The sequence below is a fragment of the Pristis pectinata genome, chromosome 16 (assembly GCF_009764475.1).
Source record: "Pristis pectinata isolate sPriPec2 chromosome 16, sPriPec2.1.pri, whole genome shotgun sequence".
NCBI classification, from domain to species: domain Eukaryota; kingdom Metazoa; phylum Chordata; class Chondrichthyes; order Rhinopristiformes; family Pristidae; genus Pristis; species Pristis pectinata.
This window is the reverse complement of record NC_067420.1, coordinates 17,808,542-17,833,876: the sequence shown is the minus strand read 5'-3', so window position 1 is coordinate 17,833,876 and position 25,335 is coordinate 17,808,542. Positions and strand designations below refer to the sequence as shown.

General features: G+C 39.6%; 1 long non-coding RNA gene across 1 annotated transcript in view; it reads right to left on the bottom strand.

The window, feature by feature from the left end:
• Positions 1-7,411: 7,411 nt before the first annotated feature.
• The window catches only part of LOC127578751 (uncharacterized), a 40,066-nt gene continuing 22,142 nt past the window's right edge, over positions 7,412-25,335 (bottom strand). The window contains exons 2-3 of the long non-coding RNA XR_007957569.1: positions 11,559-11,683; positions 7,412-11,389 (exon numbers count right to left, since the gene is read on the bottom strand). This is a non-coding gene — a long non-coding RNA (uncharacterized LOC127578751). The remainder of the gene's footprint in view (positions 11,390-11,558; positions 11,684-25,335) is intronic.

Sequence of the window (25,335 nt, the reverse complement as noted above, 5' to 3'; positions counted from 1 at the left end):
AGGGTGAGCAGCTTCAAATTCCTGGGTGTCAACATCTCAGAGGATCTATCCTGGGCCCAACACATTGATGCAATCATGAAGAAGGCACACCAGAGGCTCTACTTCAATAGGAGTTTGAGGAGATTTGGTAAGTCACCAAAAGCTCTTACAAATTTCTATAGATGTACAGTGGAGAGCATTCTGACTGATTGCAATGCAATGCAATGAACCTCCAATGCACAGAATTGCAAGAGGCTGCAGAGGGTTATAGACTCAGCTCCATCACAGGCACAACCCTCCCTACCTTCAAAAGGTGGTGCCTCAAGAAGGCAGCATCCATCATTAAGGACCCTCACCATCCGAACATGCCCTTTTCGTGTTACTACCATTGGAGAGGAGGTACAGGAGCCTGAAGACCCACAATCAACGTTTTAGGAACGGTCCATGATCCCAGGAACACTACCTCATTATCCCTCTTTTGCACCATTTATTTATTTTTGTAACTTATATTAAATTTTATATCTTGCACTGTACTGCTGCTGCAAAAACAACAAATTTCATGACATATGTCAATGATAATAAATCCAATTCTGATTTTGATCTTTAGAGCATCCATCAGAAGATGAATTTCTCCCCAATGACTTTTTAACACTAATATTATCCCAAATAGAAACAATTAGATCTAAAGCCTCTTACATAGACTTAGTTTCACCTCAGCAGGCACCTCACCTCATCTCACCTCACCTCACCTCACCTCAGCAGGCACCTCACCTCACCTCATTATGAATTGCACACTGTAAAAACCCTGTGGAAATTTCATGATGTAATTTCTGTGTGCACTGCCCAATAAATTTGACAAAATCCATGCTCCTCCAATTTTGATTCTTCAATTTTCTCACCTTTTCTTACAAAGGAAAGATAAGTAATTTATTTCATCCAGCAAATGATTATGATCTGGAAATCTTTTACTCTACTTCCTCCATTTTGAGCAATTAAGACTTAAAATAATGCCACTAACATCAGCAAATTATACAAAAAATACTTTTCCTTCTGTGCCCTCTGCACCCAGAAGACCTCACATGTGGAATTGGAATTGGTTTATTATTGTCACTTGTACCAAGGTACAGTGAAAATCTTGTCTTGCATACTGTCCATACAGGTCAATTCACTACACAGTGCATTGAGGTAGCACAAGGTAAAACAATACAGAATGCAGAGTAAAATGTCACAGCTACAGAGAAAGTGCAGTGTAGGTAGACAATAAGATGCAAGTTCACAACGAGGTGGATTGTGAGGTCAAGAGTCCATCTTATCGTACTAGGGAACCGTTCAATAGTCTTATAACAGCAGGATAGAAGCTGTCCCTGAGTTTTATCATATGTGCTTTCAGGCTAATGTGGACCCACATTAGCATTTGGGAATGAGCCAGGAAGCCCAGCTCGACAGACATTTGTGGGAGCAGGTGGCCTGAGACCCACAGAGCTGGCTAATGACATGCATCATAGAAGAGGAATGGGAAGCCAAAGGGAAGGGCAGAAAATAATTAGTTCATTGTAATCACAGTAAGTTAAATATATAACAGTTTCTCTGATTGATTGTTTATAATGGCTTAATTGGCAATTAAAATAAATACAATTTTCCCATTAAACTGGAACTGGAACAATAGCCTCACTCTCACTGCAGTTGTCTTATCTGTGGTAGAACTTGAACAATTTACAGTTCAGTTCATTTTTCCATGTATCCACCATCAATCAATCAACCATAAGCTTAATGTTATAGAATTGAAGTTTTTCAAACAGTTTATTGTGGCACTCAGCAAATGTTTTTACCAATCCAGTTGAATTGTTACCACTTTTTATTTTTACCCATTATAGATTGCACAGTGTTCACCAGCCCTTACATTAGATTCCAAAACATTCTACATAACTGTGGTAACTTTATGGATTAAGGGGAACAGTGACTGCAGTTAATGGGTATGCTTTAGTATTTGTCCAAATGCAAATTCTTAGTGTTATACATAAACGTAATACGTTTTGCTTAAATAATTGCCTTGAGAACACAGTGAAATGATGCAGAAATGAACCACACTAGTTTAACAAACCTGAAGCCTGTGGTTGTTGCTCAGCCTGGGCTGTATTTCCAAGGTAGGAAGTTATAACATAGTTTACAGAAGGTATTGCGAGTAGTTCATGTATTAAAATTAACCTCCTGTTTCATTTTGGCACCAATAGCAGAAGCTGTTTGCTAAATAATAATTACACCACAGAAACAATTGATTTCTTTCACCATGGAAGATTAGTTGTTATGAAGTGAGAGGTCAGAAGTATTGACAGCCAATGGCAATGCACTAATAAATCATTTTAAAAATGTTACAAAAAGGATTTTTGTAGAACAATAGTTGTGAGGTTAACCTCTCCTCACATCCTCTTCTCACAAATATTCTGGGGAAAGATTGAATGTGAAGAGACCGCCAGCTACTTGAAGAGGGAGCCCTTGTGATTCATACCTTCTGGAGTCCACAGAACTGTGGGATGAGGTGCTTGGCCACAGGTTATCAAATCAATGTTTTGTTAGATTTTAGTGCATGGTAGTCATAGGCTGCAAGAGTAAGTCATCATTCCCCTTTGGCTATTCAAAATTGTCAAAAAATGTTGGAAGGATAGTGCTCTAAATAGCTAAAGATACTTCCAGATTGCACTGTGAAACAATGCATTTGACAAGTTCTCTATTATTTATTGCAGTGTACCCCCTGGTATCCTTCTAGTCTTATCTAGTCCCAATTTAGGTTTTGTGCAATAGCACTTGAGTCATGCAAACTTTGGACATTGATTCTAAATAAAGAATTGTTTATGTCAGCTCTGAACTACTCACAAATGTTTCATCTTACTTCCCAAATTATGAAAGTGTGGCTTCCACAGACGCATTTAGTTCATCACAGCATAACTGTCATGTATACCATGATAGTCATCTGCTTTTCCCTCCCCTCCCAAAACCTTCTGGTTTTTCATCTCAATTCTTACACTTAACAAATAATTCGAAGTTTCATATCCTACGTTCATTTGTTCTTTTTCTTTCCATGTTGTACACTTTGGTTTCAAATGATTTAAATAGCGCAAACATTCTTCAGCCTTTCTGAGTGCACCGTGTAAAGTGCCAATGTGCACAGTAAAATTCTATGCCTTTATTTTTTAGGCTAAATAAAGTAATAAAAATCACTACTTTTCAAAATAAACTGTAACATTTACAATTTAGTTAAATAAAAAAATGATACAAAAGCATTGGATGCTATGTTCTGTTTTTGGAAGTTAATTGCAAATATCAAATATCACTTACAAGACTAAAACATTAATTCTGTTTCCCTTTCCGCATATGCTGCTTGACGTGCTGAGTGTTTCCAGTATTTTCTGTTTTCATATCAAATAGTACTACACTCAATAGATCAGTACAGGAATTTGTATCAAATAGAAGACTGAATACTGGTGTCATCACAGAACTCTAGAATCGCTGAGAAAGTGCAGCATTTAGAAAAGATTTGTGTCGACAGCATTCTGAGGGAGGTCCCAATGTTAAGGAGCACATAAAAGATTGGTCTGAAGATTCTTGGAAAACTAAGCATGTAGAATTTGGTAAAACAAATGCAATTCTTAGAATCTGGCATCGCAGAGAAAAGAATGTCTGAGAGTCTGGAACCAATGGATGGTCCTTTGATACACTCTCAGCAACGATATGGGAATTTGGGCAGGATCCTTTTCAATGGAGAAATCCATTAACACAGAGATGATAACTTTAATTTGTGATGCAGGTGAAAGGGTGGAAATGTAACGAAGCTTCCCATTATTTAACTCATCCTGTTTACCTCCTAAATGGCTTCAATGGAAGTGAAAATCAGGGAGATTATTTAACAAGGAGACAATCCAATTCCAGTACAAAAACTGAAAATTACTCCTAAATTCAATAAAAACTGGTCCCAGTTATTCTAACATTTATCTCTACAGACTTACTGTACTCGTGAACAATTGTATCCTAAATGTCCTCACTCTGTTATGAACTAGTTGATTGCACCCAAAAGGAAAAGAGTGGTATTGAAATCTTTGGATTGTAACCTTTACCAAGAGAGTGCATCTCAATGAGTTGGGCTGAGGGGGAAAATTTACAAACACATAACAGTGTCCTAATAACAGAATATGATGGAAACACTCAGCAGGCCAGACAGCATCTAGAATATAGAACAGGAACAGGCCCTTCAGCCCACGATGTGTGTGCTGACCATGATGCCAATGCACATGGTCTATATCTCTCAATTCCCTGCCTGTTCATGTGCCTGTCTAAATGCCTCTTAAATGTTGAATGGTATCTGCTTCCACCACCACCCCTGGCAGCGCATTCCTGGCACCTACCATCACAAATCTTGTCTCACAAATCTCCTTTAAATGTCCCCCCCCCCCTCACCTTAAATCTGTGCTCTCTAGTATTTTACATTTCCACCCTAGGAAAAAAGATTCTGACTACCTACCCTATGTACGACCGTCATAATTTTATCTATTTCTATCAGATCACCCCTCAGGCTCTGACGCTTCGGAGAAAACAATCTGTTTGTTCAAACTTTCTTTATAGCTGATACTCTCTGATCCAGTCAACATCCTTGTGAACCTCTTCTGCAACCTCTCCAAAGCTTCCACATCCTTCCTGTGATGCGGTGACCAGGAATGCACACGATACTCCAAATGTGACCTGAATAAAGTTTTATACAGCTGCAACATGACCTCTCAACTTCTATACTCAACACCCCAACTGATAAAGGCGAGTATGCTGTACGCTTTATTTACTATTCTTTCTACTTATGTTGCCACTTTCAGGGAGCTATGGACTTGCACCCCAAGATCTCTCCATACATCATTGCTCCTAAGGGTCCTGCCATTTGCTGTATAGTTTCCTCTCACATTTGACCTCCACAAAGTGCAACACCTCACACTTGTCTGGATTAAACTCCATTTGCCATTCCTCCACCCATATTTCCGACTGATCTATGTCTTACTGTATACTTTGATAACCTTCTTCACCATCCACAACTCCACCAACTTCGTGTCATCTGCAAACTTATCAAGCAGCCCAGCTCATTTTTGTCCACAGCTTTATATACATCACAAACAACAGAGGTCCAGGCACAGATCCCTGTGGAACACCACTGGTCACGGACAACCAGTCAGAATAACACCTCTCCACACACTGCCCTGTGTCTTCTATGGCCAAGCCAATTTTGAATTCAATCTACCAAGTCTCTGTAGATCCATGTGCCTTAATCTTCTGGATCAGTCTACCATGAGGGATTTTGTTGGATGCTTTTCTAAAGTCCACATAGACAATATCCACGGCCACATCCATCATCTTCCTCAACTCCTCTAAAAAAAAACCAATCAAGTTTGTAAGACATGATCTCCCCCACACAAAGCCATGCTGACTATTATCCCTAATAAGTCCATACTTTTCCAGGTGTGAGTAAACTCCATCCCAAAGAATCTTCTCCAATAATTTCCCTATTACTGATGAAGGTTCACTAGCCAATAATTTCTTGGATTGTCCCTATTCTCCATCTTAAACAAAGGAACAGCGTTAGCTATCCTCCAGTGCTCTGGGTCATTACCCGTGGCTAAGGAGAATACAAAGATCTCTGTCAAGACCCCAGCAATCTCCTCTCTTACCTCTCTCAATAAACTGGGAAAGATCTCATCAGGCCCTGGGGACTTACCTTCCTTAGTGTTCTTCTAGAGATCCAATACATCCTCTTTCTTGATATCAACATGTCCTAGAATATCAGCATGCCCCTCTCTGATCTCACACACCCATGTCCTCCTCTTTGGTGAATCCCAATGCAAAGTACTCATTTAGTATCTTACCCATTTAGTATCTCTGTGGAAAGAGAAACAGAGTTAACATTTCAGGTCAAAGATCCTTCACTGAGAACCACCTGCAGTTTTTTTTTTATTTTCAGTGACATAATTAAATCATTTTTTCAATTGTGCTTCTGTCTCCTGTATTCAAAGTCAAAGTCAAAATCAAAATCAAAATCAGAGTTGAGTTTATTGTCAAGTGCACAAGTACAAGTATGCACAGGTGCAATGAAAAACTTGCAGCAGCATCACAGGCACATAGCATCAGATAAGCAACACTCACTAGAAAAACATAAATTAAACATAAATTATGCACACGTTTTATCAGAAAGAACACAATTAGAATAAAAAAATTAACATCCATTTTAGTGCAAAATGACCAAAGTAGTCATGGTGTTGCTAAACTGTAGTGATTAGGGTTGTATTGGTTGGCTCAAGAACCAAATAGTTGAAGGAAAATAGCCATTCTTGAACCTGGTGATGTGGGACTTCAGGCTTCTGTAACTCTTGCCTGATGGTGGCTATGAGAAGATGGCATGGCCTGGTGGGGATCTTTGATGATAGATGTTGTCTTCTTGAGAAAGTGCCTCCTGTAGATACTACCAATGGTGGGGAGGGATGTGCCTGTGATGTATTGGGCTGAGTCCACTATTCTCTGCAGCTTCTTATGTTCCTGTACATTCAAATTACCATACCAGACCATGATGGAACCAGTCAGGACACTTTCAACAGTAGAAATGTAGAAGTTGGTTAGAGTGTTCAGTGACAAGCCAAACCTCCTACACCTCCTAAGAATGTAAAGACATTGGCGCGCCTTCCTTGTGATTGCATCTATGTGCTGGGCTCAGGGCAGATCATCCGATACGTTAACGTCCAGGAAGTTAGAGCTGCTGATTCTCTCCACCACTGATCCCCCAGTGTAGACTGACATATGTTTGCCCACCTTCCCCTTCCTGAAGTCGACAATCAGCTCTTTAATTTTACTGATGTTGAGCGAGAGGTTGTTGTTGCAGCACCACTCAAGCAGGTGTCCTATCTCTCTCCGGTAAGCTGACTCATCACCACCTGTGATTTGTCCAACAACAGTGATGTCATCAGCAAATATGTACATGGCATTGGAGCTGTGCTTAGCCACACAGTCATGTGTGTCTCGGGATAGAGCAGGGGGCTAAGCACGCAGCATTGAAGTCACCTGTGTTGATATTTATTCTCCAAAAGGAAGGATTCAGAAGTCACAAAGGTTTTTTTCCAATTGTATATTATGGGATTGTAACTTGATATGTTGAAACCTAGATTCTGCCAGAATGTTGATGACAATGGGTGTGAAGAAATCTTTATTCCAGACCAACCAATAAGCAGAGCAGAGAACAGTAGCGTTGTGATGTAAGACAACGTGAGATGTAGCTTGAATTATGCAGAGAATTGATAATAAAAGGCATGAAAATATGCATAATCTGGAAAGACACTGCCATTCCAGGAAGTTTACACAAAAGATGAAAAACTATTTTAAATTTTATTCTTTATTCTAATTATAAAAGGAAGGTGAAGAATGGCAAGATATGAAAAAACACACGGCTTTGAAATATAATGGTATTCAGCAGCAGCAAGGTTTTATTATTAGCAATCAGCATAATTTACATTGGTTGTCACCAATCAATAGCTGTCTATTTCACAAAAATGTCCTTGACTATATGTTTCTGCTCTGTTTGAATTGCAATTTCTGTTACACTAAGGAAAAAGAAATCTATGTTGCTCACCTATGTGTTTATTGAATGGGATGTGTTGGGAAAGGTTGTGAAAAGCACACACGGTTTTAGGAATTACAGATGAGCTCATTTTACACTGTTTGTGAAAAGTGAAAATATGAGACTTGCATAACTCAAAATTCATGAGAATGATTTAAGCCAGTTTTAGTTCTAAATTGTGCAAAGGGAAATTATGCTTTCACAAGATCAACAGTTCTAAAATGTCATGGTATACACATTTGTTCATAAAAGATAGATCACGACAATATAATTTCTTATTATATACCAAATTATTATCTATAAGTATAATTAACATTTTGAAGGAAAGGCCTACATTTTTTTTTATTTCCTAATTCAAATCAGTAATGATTATTTCTCCCTTTTTCCTTCCTTGCTTATTTTAACCACCGGATTTTGCCCAGTATCTTGTGTGGTTGTAATAAGTCCACAGATGAATAGATATCACAGATCTTTTATAAAGTGGCTAAGATAGGATGCAATATGCCTGAGTTTGGAGGAACAAAGTACTTCTCAGATGGTTGAATTAGCAGCATCCTGCATATGAGAATAAGAATGGTTATCATTCAGACTGAAGAGTCAGGCAAGGGATTCCTAAAAATATTTCTATTCCTTCGCTGATTGTTTCTATTACCTTCCACATTAACACCCACAGGGATTCCATAATCTCCAAACCAAACCTCCCATTGTCACCCGTTCTTTATTGCTCCAAGTCCCCTCAGAGCTATGGCAGTCACAGTTGATCTAATTTCTAAGCTGGAGAGATGAATGTCTGGCTCAATAATGTTTACTGCCCCCCCACCCCCCACCTCCCAGTTTACTCTCCACTCTTCAGGTGACACTGAATCACACAAGTAAAACAGGACTTCAGTTTACAGACATCTTAGGAGATGGAGCCAGAATTCAATTATAAGCAAGAATCATTGAATCATATGGCAGAGGCCATTCAGCTCAAAATGCCCATGCTGATTCTTGTAAAGAACTATTCAATTTTTGCTGTAGCCCTGTCTGGTTTTCCTTTCTTAGAGTCCATGGCCCTCAGTTCAATATCAGCTTCACTGCTGCCTCAGCTGAGATTAGCAAAGACCAACATTCTAAACTGATAAACAATTGAGTGCCACCTGACATCAGATACTAATGCAGTCACTTAGTCTCATCTTAAACCATTACAAAATATATGATAGTCTAATTCTTTGTTAAAATCAACTTTAAAATATCTAAATCTGAAATAGGGAAGTATAGCACTGTGTTGACCCTAAATTGGCAGACTCAGTTAAATTGCTTTTCCTCTCAAGTTCGAAGAGCAGTTACTGTTAATCTTGCCTAACCGAACACAAACCGTTGCTTAAATAAAAGGAACAAAGAAAATGCCAATCATTTCCGTCCCAACTTTGTGGCCTAATGTGTTTTTACTTGAACCTTGAGGGGGGGATGGGAGCAAGTGACATTATGACCCCAGCAAATTCATTATGCAAATTCCAGACCAAGGAACATTTTACAGGATGTACTGCTGAGAAGTCAGCTGATTAGTTGAGTTTTGATGGGAACCCCAATCTTTTTTTATAACTATGGGAATGGTGTCAGCAAATTGTAGTAAGAATGTTTGAACCATTGGATATGACCAATTGGACAATTGCCACATTGTTTCCTTCCCACACCCCAACAATCACATTTACTGTAACTAGAAGTAATTCTGAAACGTACGCCAAACTTGAACTAGCTTAGAGTCGAATGTTTATTTTGCCACATCTTGATATTCTGTACAGAGAAAAGTGAAGTTAAATTTTGATTAATCACAAACAAGACTGCCATTTCCCTCATTTGTTCATATTTTCATGGTGGTCAGCTAGTCTTAAAATGCCTGATTAAAATTGTGCACCAATGCATAACATTCTTTGTGGCTGACATAGTCATGCATCAGTTATGATGGGGGAACACAACAATAGGTTGTAATAATTTAAATGCCATTGAATCACTCTAAATTCCAATTTCAAAACAATTCTGCCTGAAGTAGCCATATTATTTGTGGTTGAACTAATATACATCGGGGATACAGTAAGCAAAGAGTAAAGCCGTAAGTGCATTGGCATTAGTCCAACCTTCAGACAGATGACACAACCAGAGAATTATTGATGCATTTGCTATTGTGAAATGTCTTCTTTGAGGGGGAAAAAAAAATCAGAGGTTGTAATCCATTTGTATGCAATGATATCACACAAGGCCTTCATTTTATTGCCGTTATAATCAGAAGATTAAAGATCGAGGAATTGGCTGGTGCAATTTTTAAATCTCTGGCACCTTGAGTCAAATCTAGCCCAAACATGCAGGATAAACATTAGCTGTTTATCAACTGTAATGGGTCCTACATGAAAATGCATAGGCTGTCTTCATCCAATTCTGAGCAAAGTTGGGCCATTAGCCTAAAACTGGTATGAATGGGATGGCAGAGTGGCAACAACAGCTCCCAGCTCCAGGAGTCTGGTTTCCATCCTGAAGAAATACAATTGGTCAAAAATGCTAAAGCATGACTGTTGTATAAACCTACCACTTGTATAAATATTTCTGTGGAATCAATTGCTTTCATTTCCAAGCTGTGCTTAAGCTGTTGGGATTTTGATGCTATTAGTAAGTTCTTGTTGGGACTTTGGTTGATAGGAATGAAATTATTACATTGCTTCAGCTGCAGTTTTTTTAATAAAAGTCACTGCATTTGCAATTGTAGTGTCTAAGGTAAGCTGATCATATTTCTAATAGCTACAAAATCATCCTGATTGAATTCCCTACCCGCATAATTCTCATCCTTACCCTTCTCTCCTCTGCCTTTCAAACATACATTTGGGAATGTAACACATTGTATGCAATGATATAATCAGGGGAAAACAAAGAAGAAGAACATCCAACTAATGAAAGTAATAAATACAAAAAATGAACTTCTCTGGATGTTGTAGAACATGTAAAATAATGTTAAATATTTCAACAATCATTTTATTTCTCAGAATTTTAGTTAGGGTCAGATATTATTTTCAAACATGTAATCTATTTTATCATAGATACATAATTAAGAGAAATATACTTCGTATTTTTCAAATGAGTTTGTAATCTGTATCATTCCTGCTACCCATACCTCTCAAAGTCAATAATGCAATCTTTGTACCAATATATGTGCTTGCAGTGCAGAGACAATTTCAGTTTGTTGTTTGACATGAAATTGCAACATGTCTGACCTGGTAATGAAAGGGCAGATTACCTGAGGCCAAAAGCTCAGGAGTTCTGCTGATTACACTGAAAGTGAAGAGGAGGAGAAATGTCTACAATAAGGTTATGGTAGTACATCACCCCAGAATAAAACAGTTTATGATTCATTTCAAGCAACTATTCTACAATATCAGCAGGACAGGCACTACTGGATTGGAAGTCTGAAATTCAAGGTGCAGACATCTGATGAGCATCAATATTGCATTGCAGTCCCTTCATTCCCAACATTTATCTGCTGTGGAGAGACCTCAGCACATTAATCTGTGATTTATCTGAAAATCACAAGGGCAACACAGTGGCACAGCTGGGTAGAGCTGCTGCCTCACAGCTCCAGTAAACAAGATTCAATCTTGACCTCCAATGGTGTCTGTGAGGAGTTTGCACATGTTTCCTGTGACCTCTTGGGTTTCCTCCAGGCAGTCTAATTTCTTCCCACTTCACAGAGACAGGAGAGTTGGTAGGATAATTAGTCACTGTAAATTGTGTGTACATGAGTGGTAGAACCTGGGGAGAATAAAATGGGATTAGAGTAGGATTAGTGTGAATGTGTGCATGATAGTCAGCATGTACTTGGTAGGCTGAAGAGCCTGAACCATGATGCATGACTCCATGAGTCTATGACTCACAAATGGAACCTTGTAAAATGCAAATTAAGACAAGATGATAAACGTACCAAAAGTAAGTAGAACATTGACAAAGTGCCCAATAATTGGAAAGTCACATATTTCCAAATCTTCCTTTACCGAGCCCTCTTTGGAAAATTTCTGTCAGACGAATGGAGTTAGAACCACCAGGACACTTAAAGAAAGGACAAGAATGGGATTAGTTGCACTGGCTAGCCTGGGAACCACCTTCACAAGTACAACACTTTGTGTTTATTGATCTTCCACCAGCAAAAAGGTGGATTATATTTTACTACAGCAATAAAATGGTGCAACTATACAGTAATCCAACACATAACAATTCATAGTCATAGAGTCATACAGTATGGAAACAGGCCATTTGGCCCACCACTTTCACACTGACCAAAGGGATCCAACCAGTTATTAATCCGATCTTCCAGCACTTAGTCCATAGCCTTCTATGCCTAGGTGATTCAAGTGCTAATCTAAACACTTCTTAAATGTTGTCAGCAACTCTGCTTCCATCACTCCCTCAGGCAGTTACTCACCACTCTTGAAGTGAAAAATGTCCCCCTCAGATCCCCTCGTAATCTCTTCCCCCTTACCCTACATCTATGCCCTCTAGTTTTGTCTGATCATTCTCTCCTTATAAATACAAGTTATAACCATGTCTTAGAATCACAGAATTGTAATACAGAAATGGGCCCTTTTGCCCCACATGGTCCATGCCAATTGTGATCCCTATCTAAGCTAATCCCATTCCTATCTGAGTATCTGTCCAAATGCTTTATAAATGTTATAATTGTATCTGCCTCTACCACTTTCTCTGGCAGCTCATTCCAGATAACCACCGCCCTCTATATGAAAAACTTACCCTCAGATCTCCTTTAAATTTCTCCCCTCTCACTTTAAACCTAAGCCTTGTAGTTTTTGACTCCCCTACCCTGGAAAAAGACAATGACTATCTATCCCATCTGTGCCCCTCATAATTTCATAAATCTCGATAAGGTCACCCTTTAGCCTCCTTCATTCTATCCAGAAAAACCAGACGATCCAATCTCTCCTTATAACTACACCCCTCCATTGCAGTCAACATCCTGGTTAATCTCTTCTGCACTCTCTCTATTGTGACCACATCTTTCCTGTAGTGTGGTGACAAGAACTGTACCTAATACTCCAAATGCATTCTAACAATATGGAGCTGTTTTGTATAGCTGTAATATGATGTCCCAACTCTTATACTCAATGCCCAACCTATGAAGACAGGAACACAAGTTTCCATGCTTATTCCTATTTTTTTTGAATAAAGGGATACCATTAGCGATCCTCCAGTCTTCTGGTACCTCGCCTGCGGCTAACAAAGATGCAAAAATCAAAAATCGAGGTACAGTGAAAAACCTGTCTTGCATACCGTTTATACAGATCAATTCATTGCAACAGTGCATTGAGGTAGTACAAGGTAAAACAATAATAGAGTGCAGAATAAAGTGTTACAGTTACACAGAAAATACAGTGCAGGTAGACAATAAGGTGCAAGGTCATAACAAAGTAGATTGTGAGGCCAAGAGTCCATCATATTGTCCTAGGGGACCGTTCAATAGTCTTGTAACAGTGGAATAGAAGCTGTCCTTGAACTTGTTGGTATGTGCTTTCAGGCTTTTGCATCTTCTGCCTGATGGAAGGGGAAGAAGAGAGAATATCCAGCGTGGGTGGCGCCTTTGACTGTGTTGGCTGCTTTACTGAGGCAACGATAAGTGTAGACAGGGTCCATGGATGGGAGGCTGGTTTCCGTGATGTGCTGAGCTGTGTCCACAACTCTCTGCAGTTTCCTTCAGTCACGGGCAAAGCAGTTGCCATACCAAGCCGTGATGCATCTGCATAGGATGCTTTCTATGGTGTGTCAATAAAAATTGGTAAAGGTCAAAGGGGACAAGTCAAATTTCTTCAGCCTCCTGAGGAAATAGAGGCACTGGTGAGCTTTCTTGGCCGTGGCATCTACATGGCTGGACCAGGACAGGCTATTGGTGATGTTCACTCCTTGTGAACATGGAGCTCTCAACCCTCTCAACCTCAGCACTGTTGATGTAAACAGGAGATTGCGCACCACCCCCTTCCCAAAGTCAATGACCAAGCTCTTTTGTTTTGTTGACATTGAGAGATTGGTTGTTGTCATGACACCATGTCACTAGGTTCTTTATCTCATTCCAGTACTCCAACTCATTGTTATTTGAGATACGGCCCACTACGGTGGTATCATCTGCAAACTTGTAGATGGAGTTAGAGCAGAATCTGGCCATGCAGTCATGAATGTATGGGGAGTAGAGTAGGGGGCTGAAGATGCAGCCTTGTGGGGCACCAGTGTTGGGAATAATTGTGGCGGAGGTGTTGCTGCCTATCCTTACTGATTGCCGTCTGTTGGTCAGGAAGTCAAGGATCCAGCTGCAAAGAGAGGTGTTGGGTCCCAGGTCTAGGAGTTTGGAGGTGAGCTTGCTTGGAATTATAGTACTGAAGGCGGAGCTGTAGTCAATAAACAATGGTCTAAAGTAGGTGTCTTTACTGTTCAGATGCTCTATAGATGAGTGTAGGGCCAGGGAGATGGCATCCGCCATAGACCTGTTTCGGCGGTAGGTGAATTACAGTGGTTTGAAGTCGTCTGGGAGGTTGGAGTTAATGCGAGCCATGACCAGCCTCTCGAAGCACTTTATGATGGTGGATGTCAGAGCCACCAGGTGGTAGTCATTAAGGCACATTACCTTGTTCTTCTTATGTACCAGGATGATAGTGGTCTTCTCAAAGCAGGTGGGAACCTCAGACTGAAGCATGGAGAGGTTAAAAATGTCTGCAAGTATCCCCACCATCTTACCAGCTTTGCTTCTTCTTCTAGGGACATGCTGATTTTGAACTCTAACTATCATGCTTTTAAATGTCTCCCACTTAACAGATCTTGCAGCTCTAGCAACTGTTCCCAATCTACTTCCATCAAGTCCTGTGTTACACTATGGAAATCCACCTTCCACTAATTTATGCCCTATCCTGAGAAACAACCTTATTTTCTTCATGACTACCTTTAAGCTTGTTGAACTATGGTTACTGTTCTGTAAGAGTTCCTGCACAGACGTTTCTATCACTTACCCATCCTCATTCCATAAGTTAAGGTCTAGTAGAGCTCCCTCCCTACTAAGACTTTGTACATACTATACTCGGATACATTTTATGAATTCCACCCCATCTAAGCTCCTTGCACTAAGGCTATCCCAATCAATACAGGGAAAGTTATAATATCCCACTTCTGCAATCCTATTGCTTTTACACCCTTCTGCAATCTGCCTACATATCTATTCTTCCAATTCCCGCTGGTTATTGGGATGTCAATAGTATAATCCCCTCAAAGTGATCGCCGCTTTCTTATTCCCTAGTTCTACCCATATAGCTTCATTGACTGAGTCCTCTGGGATATCCTCCTGTAATGATGTAATGCTCTCCCTAATCAGCGCAACAACTCCTCCCTTTTGCACTTCTCTCTGTCATACCTCAAACACCAATACCCAGAACATTGAGCTGCCAGCCCTGCCCTTATCCAAACCACATTTCTGTGATGGCAACGATATCATAATCCCATGCACGGATTTACCTGCGAGGCTCCTTGCAGTGAAGCAAATGCAGTTAAGCCTACCGACCCTCTCATGCTTCCTTCCGATCTCTGTCTGTTCTTCTCACTGGACTTGCCTGTTCTACTTTCTACATATGAGTCAGCCTCCCCACCTGCTGTACTGTCATTCTGGGTCCCACACCCCCTGCCTCAATAACTGAACCCTCCCCCCCCCCCCCCCCCACCGAGTAGCACTAGCAAACCTCCCTCTAAAGGTATTGGTTCCCCCTCCAGTTCAGAAGTAACTCATCCTTCTTGCACAGAGTCACCCCACCCCATAGAACCCAATAATCTAAAAGCCTAAAGCCCACCCTTCTGCATCAGCTCTTTAGCTACTTATTCATCTGTCATACCTACCCATGTTGTTAGGACCAATATCGACCACAACCTCTGGCCGCTCACCCTCCCCATTCAAAATGTTCTGTACCCGCTCCGAGACATCATTGATCCTGGCACCAGAGAAGCAACACACCATCCTGGAGTCTGTGTTGCTTCTATCCTGCTGTTATAAGACTATTGAATGGTTCCCTTATACGATGAGATGAACTCTTGACCTCACAATCTACCTTGTTATGACCTTGCACCTTATTGTCTACCTGCACTACACTTTCTCTATAACTGTGACACTTTACTCTGTATTCTGTTATTGTTTTTACCCTGTACTACCTCAATGCACTGTGTAATGAATTGATCTGTATGAACGGTATGCAAGACAAGTTTTTCACTGTACCTTAGTACAAGTGACAATAATAAACCAATCCAATATCAATACCAAGAATTCAGGAGCAAAGACACCTGGGTGTGTGTTACGAACCAGCAACAAAAGAAACACACCAAGTCATGAAAGACCTGTCTGTTCCCCTATCTATCGAGTCCCCTTTCACTACTACTCTTGTAGTCTTTGTCCTTCCCTGCTGTACAACAGAACCAGTCGCAGTGCCACTGATTTAGCTGCTGCTGCCAACAGTATCCAAAGCAGTATACCTGCTAGAGAGGGGAATAGCCACAGGGGACTCCTGCACTGCCTGCCTGGCCTTCCTTTTAGTCATCAATCTACCATCCAGATGAACGTGCAGTCTGACCACCAAACTGAGACTCCTATCTTTGACACTTTCTGCCTCCTGTCTGCTCCTCAGTGAGTCCAATTACAGCTCAAACCGATCTATGCAGAATGAAAAGAGCTGCAGCTGGACACACTTCCAGCAAACATAGCCATGAGGGACACTTGACCTCTCTGAACTCTCAAATCTCACAGGAAGAGTGTGGTAACATGTGGTTCCTACCATAAGAAAAGTCAATCTGGGTTTGGGAGGTGTCAGAAATTGGAACCAATCACATAAATGGCTACAAAAGCAGGTCAGAAGCTGGGTTTCTTGCAGCAAGTGATTCACCTCCTGACACCCCAAAACCTTTTCAACATCTGCAAAATATTAACCAGGAGTTTGTTGGATTTCCTTTCACTTGCCTGAATGAGTGCAGGTCCAAATAGTCTCATGAAACTTGACACCATTCAAGACAAAGCAACCTAATTAATTGATACCCCATCCATCTCCAAAACATTGATTCCTTCCATCGCCAGTGCACAGTGAGTGCAGTGTATACCATCTATGAAATGCACCATCGTTACTCAGTTAGGTTACCCCAACAGCACCTCCCAAACTCACAACTTCTATCACTAAGAAGCACGTGGACTTGAGGCCATGGGAACACAACTGCCTGGAGGGTTCCCACAGAAGTCAGAATTATGCCACTTGTCCTTCATCATCACTGGGTCTAAATCCTGGAACCTCCTACCCAACAGCACTGTCGCAGTACCTTTTCCCAGGGGACAGCAGTGGTTCAAGATCGTCGCCATCATTGACAGGGTAACAAGGAATAAATCACTTAGGAATAAGAAACTTGTCAGTTTCACTCAGTTCTCAAACAAAGTGAATAAATAAAATGTGGGCATTGCAGGCAAGGCAAGTGTTTATTGCCCAGCCTTAGCTGTCCTCAAAATGAGACCTGGTCAGCAGGATCTAAAAGTCTGCTGGAGTGTTGTGGTTCTGGAGTCACATATGGTATGACCAGGATATGTTGTCAGATTTAGTTCTCAGAAAGATACGTGTGAATCAATTGGGTATTTTCACAAAAATCCAATTGTTTTTGTTTGTTTATCATTACTGACACTAACTTCTAAGTTTCAGATTTATTTAATTAACTGCATTAAATTTCCTCAGCTAACATGATGAGATTAGAGCTCACGTCACTAGATCATTAACCAAGACCTTTGGATTACTTAATCACTGTGCTACCACATATGATATAAGTGCATAAATAAATAAATAGACAGATAGATAAATAAATAGATAGATAAATAAATAGATGGATGGATGAATAAGTAAATAGGCAAGCAAATGGATGTGCGTGTATACAGGAGATATGTGTGTGTGTGTATAATTTATATTTTTTAATTTAGTTTGTATTATAAATGAGATATCAAAAAAGCAATATATAGGGATAAATAAGCATTACTTGGGCTGGAAATGCAAAGGTTTCTGCATTCACAAGTGTTTTATATGCAAGGTTCCTGTGGCAGCATTTTATTTATCTGAAGGAATGATTAACCTCATTTGTCCAAAGAATCTGGAAGAAAGGCTTTGATGACAAAGGCACATTTGAAAATTTTCCAGTCCCTGCTTCAGAGAGACAAATGTTTATTACAATTACTCTGGCCTTGTTGATAAAGGCAAGCTGTCAAGGACGGTGAAGAGCTCTTGTCAGTAGCAGCCATCTAGCCTAGATCAACAGGACAAACTCCAGAATTTCATCACCATCCAAATTTCAGTTATCATTCTCTCACATAACTTACTCAGCTGGAATATTTCACGAATGGGGATAAATCATGTATTTTAACAAAATAGTTATATTGTTTTGATTTTGTTGGCAGTGTCATATCTGCAACAAATCAACCAGAGACAAAATACTTACACTTGGCATCAAGCACAATGATCTACAGCTAACCCTGCCTTTTTTTTCTGTTTAATGAAATATGCCAAGCAACACTTAACAGATAACAACTAATGTGGAGGATCCTCTATGTTAATGCAGCTTCCACCAGTTCAGAAAGTGTTATTACCGCTTTTTAAAGTCAATGGTTATCACATTTATTATTACTGATGCTAAGTTCTATCTTCCACTTCTTTGCCCATCTGGCTAATATCTCCATGCAGCTTCTTTTTATTCTTAGAATTATGTCTAGTATGGTCAGCAAATTTAGATGTTATTCTCTCCACCCAAGAGCAAAGTTGAACTGAGACAGTCCTAGGATTGCATTTACTCCCACCCATTCTGAGAAATCAGCTGCATGTTCATGGAAATAACCTTGTAATTCATTAAGGCAGAATTATTCTATGCAACATCAATAAAAATAATCAACCAAAAAGGCAAAACATCATCTTACTGCGAATTTGAAAATGCCCATGAATTTTCTTTCAGGGGATTGAGAAGCTTAAACATGGAGGGCAGCATCTTGGTCAATTCCTGATTTAGACTGACATATCCATGGCAAACAAACAGCATGGCCCACTCATGCAGAAGCAGGCCTTCAGAACACATGAGCTCTGCTTCATCATTGTGTAAAAGGATGTTTGTGGTGGGGGACCTTATGATGGTAATGCCATTGAATGTCCAGGAGAGGTGATCAGATTCTCTCTTGTTGGCAATGGTCATTGCCTGGCACTTCTGTGCAAAGACATTCATTGTCACTTATCAGCTCATGCATGAATGTTGTTGTTTTGTAGAGCACCTACACTTATTCTGCATGACTGACCCAGAGCTTCCAATTGCCTACCATTTTAATTCACCATTCCACTCCTGCTCAATGGCCTCCTGTTCAGCTGCAGTGAAAACTAATGCAACCTTGAGGAACAACACCTTTTCTTCCATCTGAGTATGTTGTGGCCTTCTGGACTTAACATTGAATTATCTAACTTTTCTTTCTTCCGTTCCATATCAGAACCATTTCTACCCGCCATCCTTTATTTGCTTTTCTTCTCTGTGTATAGTCTGGCCTGCTGAACATGTCCCGGTATGGTGGACACACATCAGCAACAAATTACACAACCATTGTACCTTATTCCATCTGCCGCATGTGTTCACTCAAACTTAGAATTTCCCTTAGTTTCACCTCACATTTCCCTTGCCAGCCAGATTAACAATTTTCTCTCTTTATCAGGTCTGATGAAGAGTCCCTCATTTGAAACATTAACTGTTTCACTTTCCACAGATGCTGTCTGACCTACTTAGTTTTTCCAGCATTTTCCATTTTCTGTTTTTTTCTCTCTTACCCTACATGCATAAATCTAGCCTGCTGGGCAAGTCCCACCACCTTACCATTAGCAAATCATTACACAGGCCCAGTACCTTAACGTGCTGATAACTGGACCCATTAAGCCTTTTCAACTCATCCTATCACAGACACTCCCTTTGTTCTATACATCCTTTCCCCACTTACCCTTCTACAGAAAACCTACTCGTATCTCCTATTCCCAGTTCTGATGAAGAATTGCAGATGAAACCTTGACTCCTTTGGGCACGGTAGTGTAGTGGTTAGTGTAACGCTTTACAGCGCCAGCAACCCAGTTTCAATTCCTGCCGTTGCCTGTAAGGAGTTTGTATGTTCTCCGGGTTTCCTCCCAGATTCCAAAGACGTACAGGTTAGGAAGTTCTGTGCATGCTATGTTGGCGCAGGAAGCATGGCAACACTTGTGGGCTGCCCTCAGGACACTCCACGCAAAAGGATGCATTTCACTGTGTGTTTCGATGTACATGTGACTAATAAAGATATCTTATCTTATTTCCTTCCACTGATGCTGTCTGACTTGCTGAGTTTTTCCTGTATTTCTCGTTTTTGTTTCAAATTTCCAGCATCTGCAGGAGTTTTTCTCATTGTCCAGCTTTTGTCACCAAATAGACGTTCCATCTCATCTTTTTCCTGAAATCCCCACCATTGTAAAAGCTAGCCATTGTGCAATCATCAGCAAATATTTGTACGTCTGAACTTATGAAGGAAGAAAAGTCATTGATGCCGTAGCTGAAGACGTTGGACTGAAGAACTCTGGCAGAGATGTCCTGAAGCTGGAATATTTGACCTGCAAAAACCACAGCTATTTTCCTTTGTGTAAGGTATGACTCCAAGCACTGTACATTTTGCCATTGATGCCCATTAACTTCAGTTTTACCAGGGCACTTTCATGCCACACACAGCCAAATGTTGCCTCAATGTCAAGGGCAATCACTCTCTGCTCACCTCTGGAATTCAACCCTTTTGTTCATGCTTGGATAGAGCAGAGTAATCTTGATAAGACCCAAACCAGGCATTGTTCTTGGTAATTAAGTGTCAGTAGATAGTACTGTTGATGACAACTTGCATCACTTTTCTGATGATTGCAAGTAGTTAGACAGTGCGGTAATTTACCAGATTGGATTTTGTTTTTCATAAACTGGGAATACCTGGGCAATTTTTCACAGTGTTGGGCAGATGCCAGTAATGAAACTGTACTGGAATATCTTGACCTGAGACATAGACAGTTATCTAGTCTCATAGTCTTTGCTGTATCCACCATGTCTTGGTATCACATGGAGTGAATTAAATTGGCTGGAGACTGGCTTCTGTGATGGTTGGGATCTCAGGAGGAAGATGAGATGGATCATCTGTTTGGCATTTCTGGTTGATTGTGATTTCAAATGCTTCAGCTCACGTGCTGGACCCTGTCATCACTGCGGTTTGGGATATTCTTGGAGCCTCTTCTGCCATTTATCTGTTTAATTGGTCACCGCCATTCATGACTAAATATGCTTCAAGAAAATTACTTTGACCTCGAAGCACAAATGTCCATAGAAGAGTGGTTCATAATGTAAAGGTTGTAAGAACAAGGGTGAATGTAGCACCAATATCAAGATAAAGCCATTTCCTTTTTTTGACAAGTATAGAAATTTGGAAAATAAGCTGATCCAGAGGGACCATGGGGTATTTGGCACAGACATTGTTGAAGGGATACGAGATGGAAATGTTAGATACCTGCCACAGATTAAGGTTGGTTCACATTTTAGAATATAGACAGATCAAGATATTGGACTGCTCCAGTTCTCTACTCCACACTTCAGCAATGTCAGTTCTTACTATGCATTTTTGCATGGATACCACAAGCACTCTAAATGTTACCCACTACTGCCTTTGAGTATTTTGTAGGTATAAGCCCTCTATTTCTTTACTCATGCAGTTGAATAATATATATTCCCATGCAATTACATCTAGTATTGTTTGCAAAAATACTTATTACATATATCAGTCTCACACAGATTTGCTGCTTGCAGGTTAAGGTGCTTCCTAAAGTCTGAAAGTATATATATATATATATATATATATATATATATATATATATATATATATATATATATATATATATATATATATATATATATATTATATTAGAGTGAGGTTTGAGTAAATGTCACCCCTTTTGAGAGGTACACTTAGATTGTTTGATAGAGATGGAATATGGAAGCATCCCAGCCCCAGGCTAAAGCCTGGTACAATTGTTATTAGAATCTTCATTCATTAATATCGATTCATCACTTATTGGTACCAGCTGGCACTTAAAAATCAGAAAATGAGACAACATTTGAAGTGAACATCAAAAAATGCCGATGCTGGAAATCTGACATAAAAACAGCAAATGCCAGAAACACTCCATGTCTGTGGAAAGGGAAACAGTTGAGCTTTAACTATTTTCCTTTGCACAGATGCTGACTGACCTGCTGATCGTTTCCAGTATTTTCTGCTTTTATAACTTTTCATGAAACCTATTTTATGCAAGATTCAACCACTGCATGGTGCTTTCTTTGCATGAGTAAAGAGGGGGCAATTTCATCAGCATTTTGCCTCAGCCCTTCTTAACACTTCACTGCAGCTCACATCATTAATTGAGCAGTGGGCTCTCTAGTGTTAGTGAAGACGGTGCTCAGGTAAGACACAAAGCACAATGAAGGGGAAACAATGGTTGAAACAGAGGAGCAGAAACCAATTATCTGTTGAAGATTTAAGGTTGTCTTCCGGTCTAAACATGAGTGCAAGCATCATAATTAATTCCAAAATTGTGTCCATAAATGTTATTACATGCTTATAAAATTTTAGTAACACAGATGTTATTTTCATGATTAGTCTCTGCTTGCCTTCTTGCTTTTGCCCTGGCTGCATTTGCCTTGTGTGGTCCTGCTGTCATGACTGTCCCTTGAAGCTGTTAGAGGTCATGAAACTCTTTCCAAATTTCTGTGATGAGCAGAGAGATTTCAAAGTTGTTCAAATGGCTTTCAATAATTTTTTTTAAAAAGTGGACAAAATTAAAACACCGTTAAGTGCTGAAAATTAAGTAAAATAATTATGATTAAGCAAATTATAAAAAATACAGCTGCAATTACATTTCAGTCCAGGTTGGCAATCCCATTCAAATGAATAAGACCACAATACATTTGCCAGCCATGCTGACGTAAAGCTGAGGAAATGGAACGTGCTGATGCAGACACTGCAGGTAGCAAGTAGTTCTCCACAGAACTGCTATCTAAAGTCTTATACAATCTGGCACACTAAATGCATATTGCATTTCATAGTTCCTTATAACAAAGACAATGGCTGTTCAGCACATCTAGTCTGTACCAGTTCTCAGTGCATGTGTAATATCTTCACTATGCCATCGGCAAAATGTTCATCTTCGTGCCATAGGGTTTGAGGCTTTACAATAACTGTTACTGATATAGTGATTGGTGCTTAATATACATTGTAAAGCAAATTATTTCACCAATCAATGGGCTCCAATCAGCAAGTGTTAACCTCAGGAACAGGAAAAAACTAGCTATTTGTTTACATGTTTGGTAGCATGAAAAGGGTTTAAAAATATTGCCCAAATAATAAAACAGACTCTAATAAGCATGTTTTGGCAGTGAAATATCTTAATGTGTAGGTTTTATAAAATGAATGTAATCTTGCATCTGAATATTAAATTGCAAAGACTTCCTTTGCTTCTCTCACCATACCACACAAACTGAACTTGAAATCTATGCCTCAGTTTTACACTTAGTTTGCTGTGTCATTTCCTTCTTTCAAATATTTTGTTTGGCTTAAATTAGTTATTGGAAAAAAAACTGAAGCATGCATGCCTCGATGGCCAATATCAGTGGGAGTCAGAGTATTAAAGCATTTGGTTTCATGAGGGGGAAATACGCACTGTAATCTTTACTGTAAGTGAAACCATAATATTACTTTAATTGAAACCAAAATCCCATGAGGACATCTGACATATGAAAATAATAATTTCTATTTGTAGGGACTTTGAAATATTCACCATCTGTTTTTCATTTTATCTGCAGATTACCTTCAATGTATAGAATATAGAAAGGAGAGGACTAGATTGTACTGAATTTACATGCTGCCTTTTTACTTCTGGGACCAATATCTGATTTGATTCCTGACTGATGCAAGTCTCCACTCTGCCAACTGGAATAGCTGAAAGTAAAGCTGCTTCATAAACCGTACTCAGGCTCCACACACTGCGTGAACCGACAGGGCAAAAATTCCCAGAAATTTCAATCTCATTCCAAAAAAAGTTAGAAAATTCTCCCTGAAGCTGCAGAGATGATAATCTAAGAATAGAGGCAGCATTCCAATCCATTAATTTCAGGTCACAACTCGCAGGTCAAATTCAATCTGAGCTCCTGTGATAAAGCCTATAAAACTTATTTCTGGTTTCTTTCTTCTGTGCAATTGGGTACAGAGCCATCCAAGAGCTTTTGACTTCATCTTGTTAAAGTTTCTAGACTTGGTGGACTGTAAAAGTCTGCCCCTTCATTCGTTTTTTTTTTGACTAACCAAGGAGCAGGTTTTACCAGTCTCCAGACGCAGAATGTTCAAAAGCTCATGCTTTCAGTCTTTCAGGGGTCAGAAGGAAGGGGAAGGATTGGGGAAATCAGGGAATTGAATAGATGCAACAAAGGTAATCCTAAATAGGGTATGAGGCATGGGTAATTCTTAATGGGACTGCAATTCTATTTGGCATACTCACTGTGCATCTGGGCCTAACTCCAATAAGATTTAGATTTATCTTATTTTGTCTGTCATACACCTGAACCATGAGTCTTAAAGCAAACAAGGGATGGTAAATTAAGAGACCCATTCCAATAATCCATAGAATGCAAATAAATATAAGATGGGAAATGAGTTGGGAGACATTTCCATCTCATTGGTACTCAGATCATTATTCTGGCACACCATTAGTCAGTTTGACTTACAATATTAATTCCTTCAAAAAATTTGGCAATTAATGCCACTGACTGGAGTCCTCATGGTGAGAAAATTGCCCTTCCCTGCAACAGAAATACAAATATCAACAGCATAAAGTAAAATGGACTCTTTTTGATGGGCCAAGATTTTTAAAACTGGTTTGTTTTTAAGCTTAGACACTCCCTATCCAAAAAAAGCAAGTAAATGTGGATAAATTCACTGCATGGAAGATCAAGCCAGGTACTGAAGGTCAGCAGTGGTTCAATACAGCAGCAAGATCTTCATTCCTTATTTCTCCAAAACCTGAAACTGCTCCTATAACAAGAAGGCACTTTCACATATTAGCAGAAACATCGATGTCAAAGCACAAGTAAACCTTAGTCCTCAAGTTTGTACTAACTGGAGCAGGCAGGCTTGAACTAAACACAGGTAATTATTGCTGTCTGACAGGACCTGACCCAACCAACTAGAGGAACAAACACTCTGATGAATACAAGATGGAAAAAAAAAGTCACAATACAATTTTATCAAGCTGTCCATCTCAAGTAATTATTTCTGTAGCAAAATATGTAAAAGTACTTATGTCACCACGTATGCATTACCTATTTTGTTTGCTGCAATCAGTTTTAATGACACAAATTAAAAAACAAAACAATTTACTCTGGAAGAAAACTGGCTCCCAATCACTGCCTGTGTAGAAGTGTAGAGGAAATTACAGGAATGAATTCCAGAAATGCAATACAAGCAATGACAACAAAGTTTTTGTGATGGCAAATGTTAAGTCAGATCTGTATTTAACTAATTGCAAAGAATTTGCCATTTTATTTCAGTGATGTGCAATTTAATTTTTTTTTCCTGAAAT